We start from the raw sequence: 13565 nt of genomic DNA on the forward strand, positions 1-13565 counted from the left end.
GCTTTGTGGTTTCACTGGTTAGAAAGGGACGTAGTTTAGAGATGTTGCGGAGATTGAGGCGGCAAGCTTTGGAAAGTGATTGGATGTGGGTGTAACGTACCTGGGATGTGAGCCTGACGTGTGGAGGTAGACCTCCCGTACCACCCTGGCTCGGAGACCACTGGAGTGGGAACAGTGGCGGTAAGAGCACAGCGGGGTAAAGGTGCCTGAGTCCTTACAGTCTGGAGTGGTCGTAGATGCAGGTCAGCCGGTACAGGTTTGCAGAGCAGCAAATGCAGGTCAGCAGGGGCAGGTTTGCAGATCAGCAGATGCAGGTCAGCAGGTGCAGGTTTGCAGAGTAGCGGATGCAGGTCAGCAGATGCAGGTTTGCAGACAGAAGCGGAGTCAGACGAGCCGGGTCATACACATCAAGGAATACAGCAGAAACGGCAAGCAGAGAGTAGTCAAAGTCCAGGCTGGGTCTTGGCAACAGGCAATCAGGCAGGTAACAGAGCTGGGTCAACTAGCCGAGGTCAGGATTGGAGACATAAGCAGGGTCAGGAAGCCGGGTCAGAATACAGGAACAGAGTACTGGTATAATCAGGGACACAGGGAACAGAAGCAGATCAAACCGCAAGGAGGCAGCGCCACTGAGCATCTTTTAAAGGCTATTGGGCGCCAAAGCGCGTCTTAACGAACGCGCATGCGTACGTTCGTACGAGCGGTCCGTGACTCGCGCATGCGCCTAGGCGTACGCCTTCTGGAACGGGACATACGTTCGTGACAGTGCCCCCCCCTTAAGGGCAACCTCCGGGTGCCCAAGAGAACTCTTTTCTGGGGATGATTACGGAAAAAGGCCTGGATCAATTCTTGAGCGTGAATGTTTCGCTGGGGTTCCCAGGAATTTTCTTCCAGGCCGTAACCTTTCCATTTGATCAGGAACTGTAGCTGATTCCTTCTTCTTCGGCAGTCTAACACGGCCTCTACTTCAAACTCCTCATCTCCGTTAATGATCACAGGTTCGGGTGGTCTTGATCCTCTGTCAGGAAAGGGGTCCGGCACTGTGGGTTTCAATAATGAGACATGAAATACCGGATGGATTTTCAAAGACTCCGGTAAGACAAGTTCATAGGAAACATCATTTAATTTCCGTTTTACTGGAAAAGGACCAATGAATTTGGGTGCCAATTTCCTTGCAGGGCAAGCCATTTTAAGATTAGTGGTGGATAACCATACTTGATCGCCCTGTTGCAGACATAACTCCCCCCTCCTCTTCCTGTCAAACATCTTCTTATTGGTTGCCTGTGCCCTGGTCATGGCTTCCTGTAATATCTTGCTATTACGGGTCAGGAAATCGACAGTACTCTGGACTGCCGGTACTGTTGAATCCGGGATGAGATCAGGTAGGAAGGTTGGATGGTACCCGTAATTGGCAAAGAATGGCGACTGACCTGTAGCTGAATGACTGGCATTATTAAAGGCAAATTCTGCCAGAGGTAGTAATGACACCCAGTCGTCCTGAACAAAGGAGGTAAAGCATCGGAGATATTGCTCGAGCGTTTGGTTTGTCCTCTCAGTTTGCCCATTCGTCTGAGGGTGATAGGACGAAGACATAGACAGTTCAATCTTCAAAGCCCTGCACAAAGCCCTCCAGAAACGAGAGGTGAACTGCACCCCTCTGTCCGAAACAATGTCCGCAGGAACCCCGTGTAGCCTCACTACCTCTCTAATGAAGACTTGGGCAGTTTCCATGGCGGAGGGTGTGCCTTTTAATGGAACAAAGTGGGCCATCTTGGATAAACGGTCAACCACGACGAAGATCGCTGAATAACCCTCTGACGGAGGCAGTTCCACTACGAAATCCATGGCAATCATTTTCCAAGGACGGTCGGGAACTGGTAAAGGTCTGAGTAGACCCCAGGCCTTGCTTCTAGTGGTCTTGCTACGGGTACAGGTGGCACAAGAGCTTATATATTCCCTGCAGTTCTTCTCAAGATCCGGCCACCAAAACGTACGTTGGACTAGCTCCAGGGTCTTATGCATTCCGAAATGGCCTGCCAGAGGATGATCATGACACAACTTCAGCACTGCGACTCGGACCTCTTCAGGCACAAAGATCTTGCTGTTCCTCCACAGGAGACCATCCTTGAATAGTAGAGTAACTCCGGGAGGGCCAGACACACTTGTAGAGGCTTGCTTCAAGCTGGACATGAGATCAGTTTGCAGAAGAAGAAAGTTACCTTCCGATAGAATGGTGTCTGGAGCTGGTACTTCCTTCGGATCATCAAACATGCGAGAGAGAGCGTCCGGTTTGGTGTTCTTGGAGCCAGGCCGGTAAGTTATATGAAATGAGAACCTAGAGAAAAACAATGCCCATCGTGCCTGGCGGGGTCTCAGACGTTTGGCAGCTCTCAGATACTCTAAATTCTTATGATCTGTATAAATGAGTATGGGGTGCGCTGCTCCTTCCAACAAATACCTCCACTCCTCAAGAGCTGATTTAATGGCCAGTAGTTCCCTGTCCCCAACGTCATAGTTCTTTTCAGATGGGGTAAGCTTCCGAGAGAAGAAAGCTATGGGGTGCATCAAGCCCTTGAGACCCTGGCGTTGGGAGATGACAGCTCCAACCGCTGTCTCGGAGGCATCTACTTCAAGTAGGTAAGGGAGCGCAGGGTCAGGATGACTCAGAATAGGAGCTGATGTGAAAAGTCTTTTTAAGTCTGTGAAGGCGGTCTGTGCCTCGGGGGTCCACTGGAACCGGGCATTCTGCTTGGTCAGCTGCGTGATTGGGGAGATGATAGCAGAGAAGCCCTTGATGAATCTCCGATAAAAGTTTGCGAAACCAACAAACCGCTGCACCCCTTTCTTGTCTGAAGGTGCAGGCCAATCCAAAACGGCTGCAACTTTTTGAGGATCCATCTTGAATCCCTCTGTTGATATCACGAGACCAAGGAACTGGATACTCTGTCGCTCGAACACGCATTTTTCTGGTTTTGCGTATAGTCCGTGTTGACGAAGGCGACAGAGTACACTCTTGACATGAACTCGATGCTGCTCGAGGGAAGAAGAAAAAATCAAAATATCGTCTAGATAGACAACTACATAAATGTCCAGACAGTCTCTAAAAACATCATTAATCAGGTGCTGAAATGTGGCTGGGGCGTTACATAACCCAAAAGGCATTACTAGATATTCGTAATGGCCAAACCTAGTACAAAAGGCAGTCTTCCACTCATCCCCTGCACGGATGCGTACCAAGTTGTAAGCCCCCCGCAGGTCTAACTTGGTAAATACAGAAGCGGTTCTAAGTCTTTGAAAGAGTTCAGGTACCAGGGGTAAAGGGTAACGGTTTTTAACCGTAATCTTATTCAGTTCCCGGTAGTCCACACAAGGTCGGAGAGAGTGGTCCTTCTTTTCCACAAAAAAGATTCCTGCTCCTGCTGGAGAGGTGGAAGGGCGGATGAAGCCCCTCTTAAGATTCTCATCAACGTATTCCTTCAGTACCCCTAGTTCCCGTTCAGATAAGGGAAAGATACGTCCAAAAGGGATCTCAGCACCGGGAAGAAGCTCGATTGGACAGTCGTATGGACGATGAGGTGGAAGAACTTCGGCCCCACGTTTACTGAAAACGTCCAAGAACTCATGGTAATGTTTGGGCACAGCAGAGCAAGTTTCAGGATCTGGTTCCAGGCATAACAATGGACCAGAGGTACTGGGGCATGATGGCACGCAATGGTGTAGACAGTAAGGTGACTGGAATCTAACACTTCCGGTTCCCCAATCGATCTGGGGATTGTGTGCCTGCAGCCAAGGTAAGCCAAGGATGACTGGAAACAGAGGAGAGGAAATAGCATTCAGGCTCAGAAGTTCCTTATGATCCACAAAGGTGATTACAGGCAAAGGAGGGGTCTCCTGGGTCACTACTCCAGATCTAATGCGGGACCCGTCTGCCAAGAGGATGGAAAGTCCCTGGGCCTTGGGCTGAAGGGGAATGCGCTGTTGGGCTGCAAAGTCTAAATCGATAAAACAGCTGCATGCCCCTGAGTCTATTATTGCCGTCACTGGTATGGTTCTATCCGGCAGTTGAAATGAGATTGGTATGGCCAGGTGAGTGGTGCTGGTAGTAGAAGGTGCATGATTAGACGAAGAGGAAGCCAGGAACTTGCGCATCTTAGCAGGACAAGAGGAGATGTAGTGACCAGCCTCTCCACAGTATAGGCATAGAAAGTTCTGCTGGCGACGAAGTCGTTCTTGGGCGGACAGGGAATGTTTCATCAATTCAGGCTGCTTTGATTTGATGGAGTGTACGGAAGTTGGCATCCGGGGTAGCATCCAAGCTGGGCGGAACTGCTGAGAAGACCTCTCTGCTCTGCGTTCCCGAAGTCGTCGGTCTATCTGGATGGATAGCGTAATTAAAGTCTCTAGAGTATCAGGGACGTCAACCCGTGCCAACTCGTCCTTTAAACTCTCAGAAAGACCGAGACGAAACTGGTGTCGGAGAGCCGCCTCATTCCACTGGGTGTCCGCGCTCCAGCGTCTGAAATCGGTTACATAGTCCTCTGCCGCGCGGCGGCCTTGCTGGAGCGCGTGGAGGGCAGCCTCGGCGGTGGAGGTCCGCTGGGGGTCGTCATAAAGTCGGGCCAAGGCATTAAGGAAGGATGATAAAGAGTTCAAATCCATATGGCGGACTTCGAGTAGGTGGTGGGCCCAGGCCTGGGGTTCCCCTTGCAGCAGGGTAATAACAAAACCTACTTTGGTAGTTTCGGATGAAAAAGTCCGTGGCAGCAATGAAAAATACAGTTCGCATGCATTGCGAAACGCCCGGAATTGGTTACGATTTCCAGAGAATTTCTCAGGAACAGGCACCCTAGGCTCGGGAGATGGGTCTGCCAAGATGGTCAATTCTTGTGTCCGCCCCTCCATTCGGACGAGACTGCTTTGCAGGGTCTCCATGACCTGAGTGAGGGCTGTGAGAGTTTGACAGACAAAGTCCATAGGCGAGGTCCCTCCTGCAGGCTCAGACATGGCGGTTTGATACTGTAACGTACCTGGGATGTGAGCCTGACGTGTGGAGGTAGACCTCCCGTACCACCCTGGCTCGGAGACCACTGGAGTGGGAACAGTGGCGGTAAGAGCACAGCGGGGTAAAGGTGCCTGAGTCCTTACAGTCTGGAGTGGTCGTAGATGCAGGTCAGCCGGTACAGGTTTGCAGAGCAGCAAATGCAGGTCAGCAGGGGCAGGTTTGCAGATCAGCAGATGCAGGTCAGCAGGTGCAGGTTTGCAGAGTAGCGGATGCAGGTCAGCAGATGCAGGTTTGCAGACAGAAGCGGAGTCAGACGAGCCGGGTCATACACATCAAGGAATACAGCAGAAACGGCAGGCAGAGAGTAGTCAAAGTCCAGGCTGGGTCTTGGCAACAGGCAATCAGGCAGGTAACAGAGCTGGGTCAACTAGCCGAGGTCAGGATTGGAGACATAAGCAGGGTCAGGAAGCCGGGTCAGAATACAGGAACAGAGTACTGGTATAATCAGGGACACAGGGAACAGAAGCAGATCAAACCGCAAGGAGGCAGCGCCACTGAGCATCTTTTAAAGGCTATTGGGCGCCAAAGCGCGTCTTAACGAACGCGCATGCGTACGTTCGTACGAGCGGTCCGTGACTCGCGCATGCGCCTAGGCGTACGCCTTCTGGAACGGGACATACGTTCGTGACAGTGGGGCTGAAAGGAGAGTTCAGAATCCAGGATAACACCTCGTACCCTGACATGTGGGGACGGTTGGATGGTTTTGCCATTGCTCTTGACAGACAAGTCAGGGGAAGAGGCACGTGGGGGAGGAAATATTATAAGCTCGGTTTTGGACAAGTTGAGTTTGAGGAAGTGGTGTGACATCCATACAGATATGTCGGTTAGTAAGTTAGTGATGGGTGAGGAGACTGATGGAGTGAGTTGAGGGGTGGAGAGATAGATTTGGGAGGAGGAGGAGACTGATGGAGTGAGTTGAGGGGTGGAGAGATATATTTGTGTGTCGTCAGCATAGAAATGATATTGAAAGCCGTGAGAGGCTATCAGCTGACCCAGGGAAGAGGTGTAGATTGAAAATAAAAGAGGTCCAAGAACAGAACCTTGGGGGACCCCGACAGAGAAGGGAAGAGGAGTGGAGGAAGTAGAATTGTAAGTGACACTGAAGGTGCGTTGGGATAGGTAGGATGAGAGCCACTGAAGAGCACAGTCACGGAGACCGAGGGAGTAAAGTTTTTTGAGGAGGAGGGGGTGGTCAACCGTGTCAAAGGCAGCTGAAAGATCCAGAAGTAGGAGTACAGAATAGTGTCCGTTGGTTTTTGCTGTTAGTAGGTCATTTGTGAGTTTTAAAAGAGCAGTTTCTGTGGAGTGTTGAGGGCGAACTCCAGATTGAAGGGGATCAAGAAGGTTGTTTTTAATGAGGTGGTCACTCAGTTGGTTGTAAACCAGGCGCTCAAGTAGTTTAGAGGAAAAGGGGAGCAAGGAGATAGGGCGTAGGTTGTTAGGATTGGTGGGGTCCAAGGACGGCTTTTTGAGTATGGGAGTGACCAGTGCATGTTTTAGAGCATCGGGGAAGATGCCAGAGGTGAGGGAGAGATTGAAGATGTGGGTTAGAGAGTGTAGGATGGGGTCAGAGGGCGACCGTAGCATTTGAGAGGGAATAGGGTCCAGGGGACAGGTGGTTAGGTGGGCGATAGAAAGGAGTTTAGCAACTTGGTCTGTAGTAGCAGATTTGAATAGGGGGAGTGTCAGTTGTACCTGTTGACATGGGTTCTTAGCTGGGGGAGATACCTGTAGAGCGGAGATTTCATCACGGATTGTATCAATCTTGTTTTTGATGTGATTAGCAATTTCCTGGGCAGTGAGTAAGTAAGTGGGTGGAGGCGGTGGAGGACAAAGTAGAGAGTTGAAGGTAGAGAAGAGTTTACGGGGACTGGATGAAAAGGTGTTAATGAGAGTTGTAAAATAGGTTTGCTTGGCAGTTCAGTGACTTCAGTTCCTAGTCGGAACTCGGCCCACGTCCAGCGTGAGGAACTCAAGTCATTCTTTGCATAACAGAACTTCAAGGCAAGGTACACTAAATGGCAAAAGACTTGTAGACCAGACAGTAGAACACGACACCGGGCCTGAGCTTTTTTGGACATCCTATTCTAAAACTTTGGCTATTAATATGGATACGTCCTCTCCTCTGCATCTATAGCGGCCTTCACTCTCCTGGAGAGGATTTCCACAGGATTTTGTAGCGGGTTGTGGGCATTTGTGAGGTCAGGGACTGTATAACTTATTTTTTTTTAACTGTTTATATACACACTATGGGTATACACACATAACTAGTGATGCACCGGTACCGGTACTGGTATTGGTGCCAATACCGAGTATTTTCAGGAAGACTCGTATATTGATAGCTAAGAGAGGGGGATACAACTCCATATTAATGATCATGGTTGTGGAATAAGATGTCCAACATGCTCATATAGGTGTGATGGTCATATAGGGATTAATTTACGAAAACTGGAGAGTGCAAAATCTGGTGCAGCTGTGCATGGTAGCCAATCAGCTTCTAACTTCAACTTGTTTAATTAAGCTTTGACAATACAACTTGGAAGCTGATTGGTTATTATGCACAGCTGCACCAGAATTTTGCACTCTCCGGTTTTAGTAAATCAATCCCTATATGACCATCACACCTATATGAGCATGTTGGACATCTTGGGGGTTATCTACTAAAGGCAAATCCACTTTGATAGTTCACTTGGAAGTTCAGTCGCTGTAGATCTGAGGGGGACATGCAAGGAAAATTAAAAAATCAGCATTTTAGCTTGCACATGATTGGATAATAAAATCAGCAGAGCTTCCCCTCATTTCAGATCTTCCCCTCAGATCTACAGCGACTGCACCTCCAAGTGCACTTGTAATTCAAAGTGGATTCGCCTTTCGTAAATAACCCCCCCCCCTTATTCCAAAACCATGATCATTAATATTGAGTTGTATCCCCCTCTCTTAGCTATCAATATACGAGTACTCCTGAATATACTCGGTATTGGTAACAATACCGGTATCGGTGAATCCCTAGTTATAATATATGGCCCATAGTCCATAGACATCTGATCATACCTATATGAGCTATGAGTTTGTCATCCCATTCCAAAACCATAGGCATTAATATAGATTTGGATTAAAAAAAAATACGGAGCTCGCAAAACACACAATATAAGTGAAATTAACAAAAAAGTCCAAATAAAAATCCAAATAAATGCAACTGAAGTGTTAGTCCACAAGTGGATCGCACGCTATGAACGGCTGCTTCCTGTATCTACAGCTCTATAGCCATGCCTGTCTTTTACCGTCTTTTTGTAAGTCCCGATCCCTATGCGCATTAAATCTACTTTTATAACAGGACTTCACTATGAGTCCATCCTCTTTTCATTTCTGGGTGCCTGTATATATCCTGTTGAGAGCCTCCTATTGGAATCGATCATCTGATGCTTACACCGATCCACCATCTGATGTTTTGACACCAATCCACATGTGTGGGACACCATTTACAAGCCTGAAGTGACCCCTGGACTGCAAAGCTGGGGGTCGTCCTGTTCTGGTGAGTGGGGGATGCTAAAGGGGGTGTCACTGTACTCCTGCAAGTTTGTGAAGCATTTTTTGCACCTACTTCATTGTGGACTAACACTTCAGTTGCATTTATTTGGATTTTTATTTGGACTTTTTTTGTTGATTTCACTTATATTGTGTGTTGCGAGCGCTGTATTTTTTTATTCACATTTATCCAAGTGATTAGCACCTTGTTTACAGCAGCTGCATTTCATTATCACTTAGTTGTTTCCATCAGCGCGAGTTTATATTTAATAATCTATTTTCACATTAATATAGATTCGCCCCCCTCCCTCATGACCATTAATATGGAGTTGCCCTTTCCCCATGGCCATTGTTATCAAGTTGCCCTCTTTTCTGGCTAACCCATTCTCCACTCTTCTAGGAGGGTTTTCACAAGATTTTGGAGAATGTCTGTGGAAATATGTCCCTATTTGTAAGGTCAGGCAATGATGTTGGATGAGAAGACCCCCATCAGTATTCAATTCATCCCATAGATGTTCAGTAGGGATGATGTCAGGGCTCTGTTCAGGACACTGGAGTTCCTCCACACCAAACTGGTCACACCATGTCTTTATGGAACTGGTCCACACTGGTCAACCCATGTCCTTATGGAGCTGGTCAACACTGGACAATCAATGTCTTTATGGAACTGGTCCACACTGGTCAACCCATGTCTTTATGGAACTGGTCCACACTGGTCAACCCATGTCCTTATGGAGCTGGTCCACACTGGACAATCAATGTCTTTATGCAACTGGTCCACACTGGTCAACCTATGTCTTTATGGAACTGGTCCACACTGGTCAACCCATGTCCTTATGGAGCTGGTTCACACTGGTCAACCCATGTCTTTATGGAACTAGTCCACACTGGTCAACCCATGTCTTTATGGAACTGGTCCACACTGGTCAACCCATGTCCTTATGGAGCTGGTCCACACTGGACAATCAATGTCTTTATGCAACTGGTCCACACTGGTCAACCCATGTCTTTATGGACCTAGTCCACACTAGTCAATCCATGTCTTTATGTAACTGGTCCACACTGGTCAATCCATGTCTTTATGGAACTGGTCCACGTTGGTCAAACCATGTCTTTTTGGAACTGGTCCACACTGGTCAACCCAAGTCTTTATGGAACTAGTCCACACAGGTCAACCCATATCTTTATGGAACTAGTCCACACTGGTCAACCCATGTCTTTATGGAACTGGTCCACACTGGTCAACCCATGTCCTTATGGAGCTGGTCCACACTGGACAATCAATGTCTTTATGCAACTGGTCCACACTGGTCAACCCATGTCTTTATGGAACTAGTCCACACTAGTCAATCCATGTCTTTATGGAACTGGTCCACACTGGTCAATCCATGCCTTTATGGAACTGGTCCACGTTGGTCAAACCATGTCTTTTTGGAACTGGTCCACACTGGTCAACCCATGTCTTTATGGAACTAGTCCACACTGGTCAACCCATGTCTTTATGGAACTAGTCCACACTGGTCAACCCATGTCTTAATGGAACTGGTCCACACTGGTCAACCCATGTCCTTATGGAGCTGGTCCACACTGGACAATCAATGTCTTTATGCAACTGGTCCACACTGGTCAACCCATGTCTTTATGGAACTAGTCCACACTGGTCAACCCATGTCTTTATGGAACTAGTCCACACTGGTCAACCCATGTCTTAATGGAACTGGTCCACACTGGTCAACCCATGTCCTTATGGAGCTGGTCCACACTGGACAATCAATGTCTTTATGCAACTGGTCCACACTGGTCAACCCATGTCTTTATGGAACTAGTCCACACTGGTCAACCCATGTCTTTATGGAACTAGTCCACACTGGTCAATCCTTGTCTTCATGGAACTGGTCCACATTGGTCAAACCATATCTTTTTGGAACTGGTCCACACTGGTGAACCCATGTCTTTATGGAACTGGTCAAACCATGTTTTTATGGAGCTGGCTATGTACACAGGGGCAGTCATATTGGAACAGAAAAGGGTCTTCACCAAACTGTTACCACAAGGTTGGAAGAACACAATTGTCTACCACGTCTTTATATGATGGAGGATTACCAGGACCCTTCAATGGAGACACCTGAACTCAATATTTTGGAAGGTTGCTGTGGTAGGTCTCCACAAACCTTTGGCCATATATTGTACTAACTAGGGAGTCAATGACAGAGAGGAGGCATAACTCACAGGAGGGTGTCATTGGGACAGGAAGTGGAAATTGCACAGGCAGCAATGTAAATAGCTAAAGAATCACTGTCTGTCTCATCCACAAAAAAAAGCTTTGGCTGGCGTTACACTTTAAAGTTCGTTAACGTGTTTGAACTTAAAGACCTCATCTGCGCTTTTATGTGGCCTCTCCTCCCCCGATGAGCACAAATGCAGAAAACTCTTTCAGCAAGCCGTTGTCTCCTTCCATTGGGCCTTTGATTCTAATCCCAGACCTTTTACTGGTGGGATTAGATAGAGTCCTACAAAAGGATAAAAGCCGTATTGACTTATATTGACTTAAGCAGGATTTGGCTTCATTAAAAGTCTTTACTGAACACGCCGATGTTTGAAGCTTCACCTTTTCTTTTCTTTTGTTTTTATCTTTTGCCCACTTTAATGGGACCTTTAATCCCATGTTTAACCACAGATTTCTCCATCCTTCTCGGCAGTGTGGTGAAGAAAGCGTCCAGTGACCCGTAGCGGTTCCCCATCAAGGTGGCCATTGTGTGGCCGGCTGAGCGGCAGATAAGTGCTGACAGTTGTAAGAGGAGGTGAATGGCCTCACTTCCTTTGTGAATCGGCAAAATAAACAAATAACAGGCTAATACTTTCATCACCGCTAATGCCATTAATGAGTGTAATGGACCACATTAAGGGATTTCCAGGAACAAGGGGGAAAAATGAAAGGAAAATACTCCAAGGAAATGCTATAATCAATGTGGGGGGGAGGGGAGGTTTGAACTCCGGACTCCGGGGAGATATAAAACACACAAATTAATGCAGCTCCGTAATCATTAATACGTCATTAACCACTTGTCTGCCAAGGTACGTTTATAAAGGGCATGCTAAACAAGTGGGTGCTCAACCTGCGGCCCTCCAGCTGTTGCAGAACTACAAGTCCCATGAGGCATTGCAGGGCTGACAGTTACAAGCCTGACTCCCAAAGGCAGAGGCATGATGGGAATTGTAGTTCCGCAACAGCTGGAGGGCCACAGGTTGAGCACCCATTAATGCGAGGTCAGCCGTGAGCTTGATAACGGCTTCAGGAGCCAGTGAAGGGCTTTCCCATAAAAATGATGGAGGCAGCTCTTTTATGGAGCACCCCCCTTCCCTGACGATGGCACCCACAGTGATTCCTGCCCCCCCCCCCCCCCATTCCTCTGGGGAGCAGAGACAGCTAGTGTTTTTTTGGGAGAGGGGGCGGCAAACAACCACCCCCCTGGTCAGCCTGTGGCACTCCCCCCCCGCTTACTGCGGGACAGTCAGTCGGGTCACCCACACTACCCCCCCCTCCGCTCCCCGCTGACAGTCAGTTGGGTCACCCACACTACCCACCCCCCCTTCCACTCCCCACTGACAGTCAGTCGGGTCACCCACACTACCCACCCCCCCTCCACTCCCCGCTGACAGTCAGTCGGGTCACCCACACTACCCACCCCCCCTCCGCTCCCCGCTGACAGTCAGTCGGGTCACCCACACTACCCACCCCCCCTCCACTCCCCGCTGACAGTCAGTCGGGTCACCCACACTACCCACCCCCCCTCCGCTCCCCGCTGACAGTCAGTCGGGTCACCCACACTACCCACCCCCCCTTCCACTCCCCACTGACAGTCAGTCGGGTCACCCACACTACCCACCCCCCCTCCGCTCCCCACTGACAGTCAGTCGGGTCACCCACACTACCCACCCCCCCTCCGCTCCCCGCTGATAATCAGTCGGGTCACCCACACTACCCACCCCCCCTCCGCTCCCCACTGACAGTCAGTCGGGTCACCCACACTACCCACCCCCCCTCCGCTCCCCACTGACAGTCAGTCGGGTCACCCACACTACCCACCCCCCTCCACTCCCCACTGACAGTCAGTCGGGTCACCCACACTACCCACCCCCCTCCACTCCCCACTGACAGTCAGTCGGGTCACCCACACTACCCACCCCCCCTCCGCTCCCCACTGACAGTCAGTCGGGTCACCCACACTACCCACCCCCCCTCCGCTCCCCGCTGACAGTCAGTCGGGTCACCCACACTACCCATCCCCCCTCCGCTCCCCGCTGACAGTCAGTCGGGTCACCCACACTACCCACCCCCCCTCCGCTCCCCGCTGACAGTCAGTCGGGTCACCCACACTACCCACCCCCCCTTCCACTCCCCACTGACAGTCAGTCGGGTCACCCACACTACCCACCCCCCCTCCACTCCCCGCTGACAGTCAGTCGGGTCACCCACACTACCCACCCCCCTCCGCTCCCCGTTGACAATCAGTCGGGTCACCCACACTACCCACCCCCCCTCCGCTCCCCGCTGACAATCAGTCGGGTCACCCACACTACCCACCCCCCCTCCGCTCCCCGCTGATAATCAGTCGGGTCACCCACACTACCCACCCCCCCTTGCATGGTATCGGTCAGTCATCCAGCCCTGTACTTACCCCATCTAGGTTTGCGGGCGGGCAGCTCTCCTACGGGTGATCCTGTCTTCTCCTCCTCTGCATCATAGTGGCTTCCGCCGTGTGTCTCCTCCTTCCTCCTCCTAGGCATCCAATAGGATCGCCTTTCCTTTCAGCCAATTGGGTGACGGGTCTCAGGACCCGCTTCCTGATTGGCCGGGAGGAGAATCAGTGTGGCAATAGCAAATATTCATTCGCTATTGACAAACAACTGGGTGGGCTTCGGGTGCAATGCTCTGCTCCCCGAGCCCACCCTTTTTTGAAGCCTATTAGAGCCTCTG

The sequence above is a fragment of the Aquarana catesbeiana genome, linkage group LG13, assembly GCF_042186555.1.
Source record: "Aquarana catesbeiana isolate 2022-GZ linkage group LG13, ASM4218655v1, whole genome shotgun sequence".
NCBI lineage: Eukaryota > Metazoa > Chordata > Amphibia > Anura > Ranidae > Aquarana > Aquarana catesbeiana.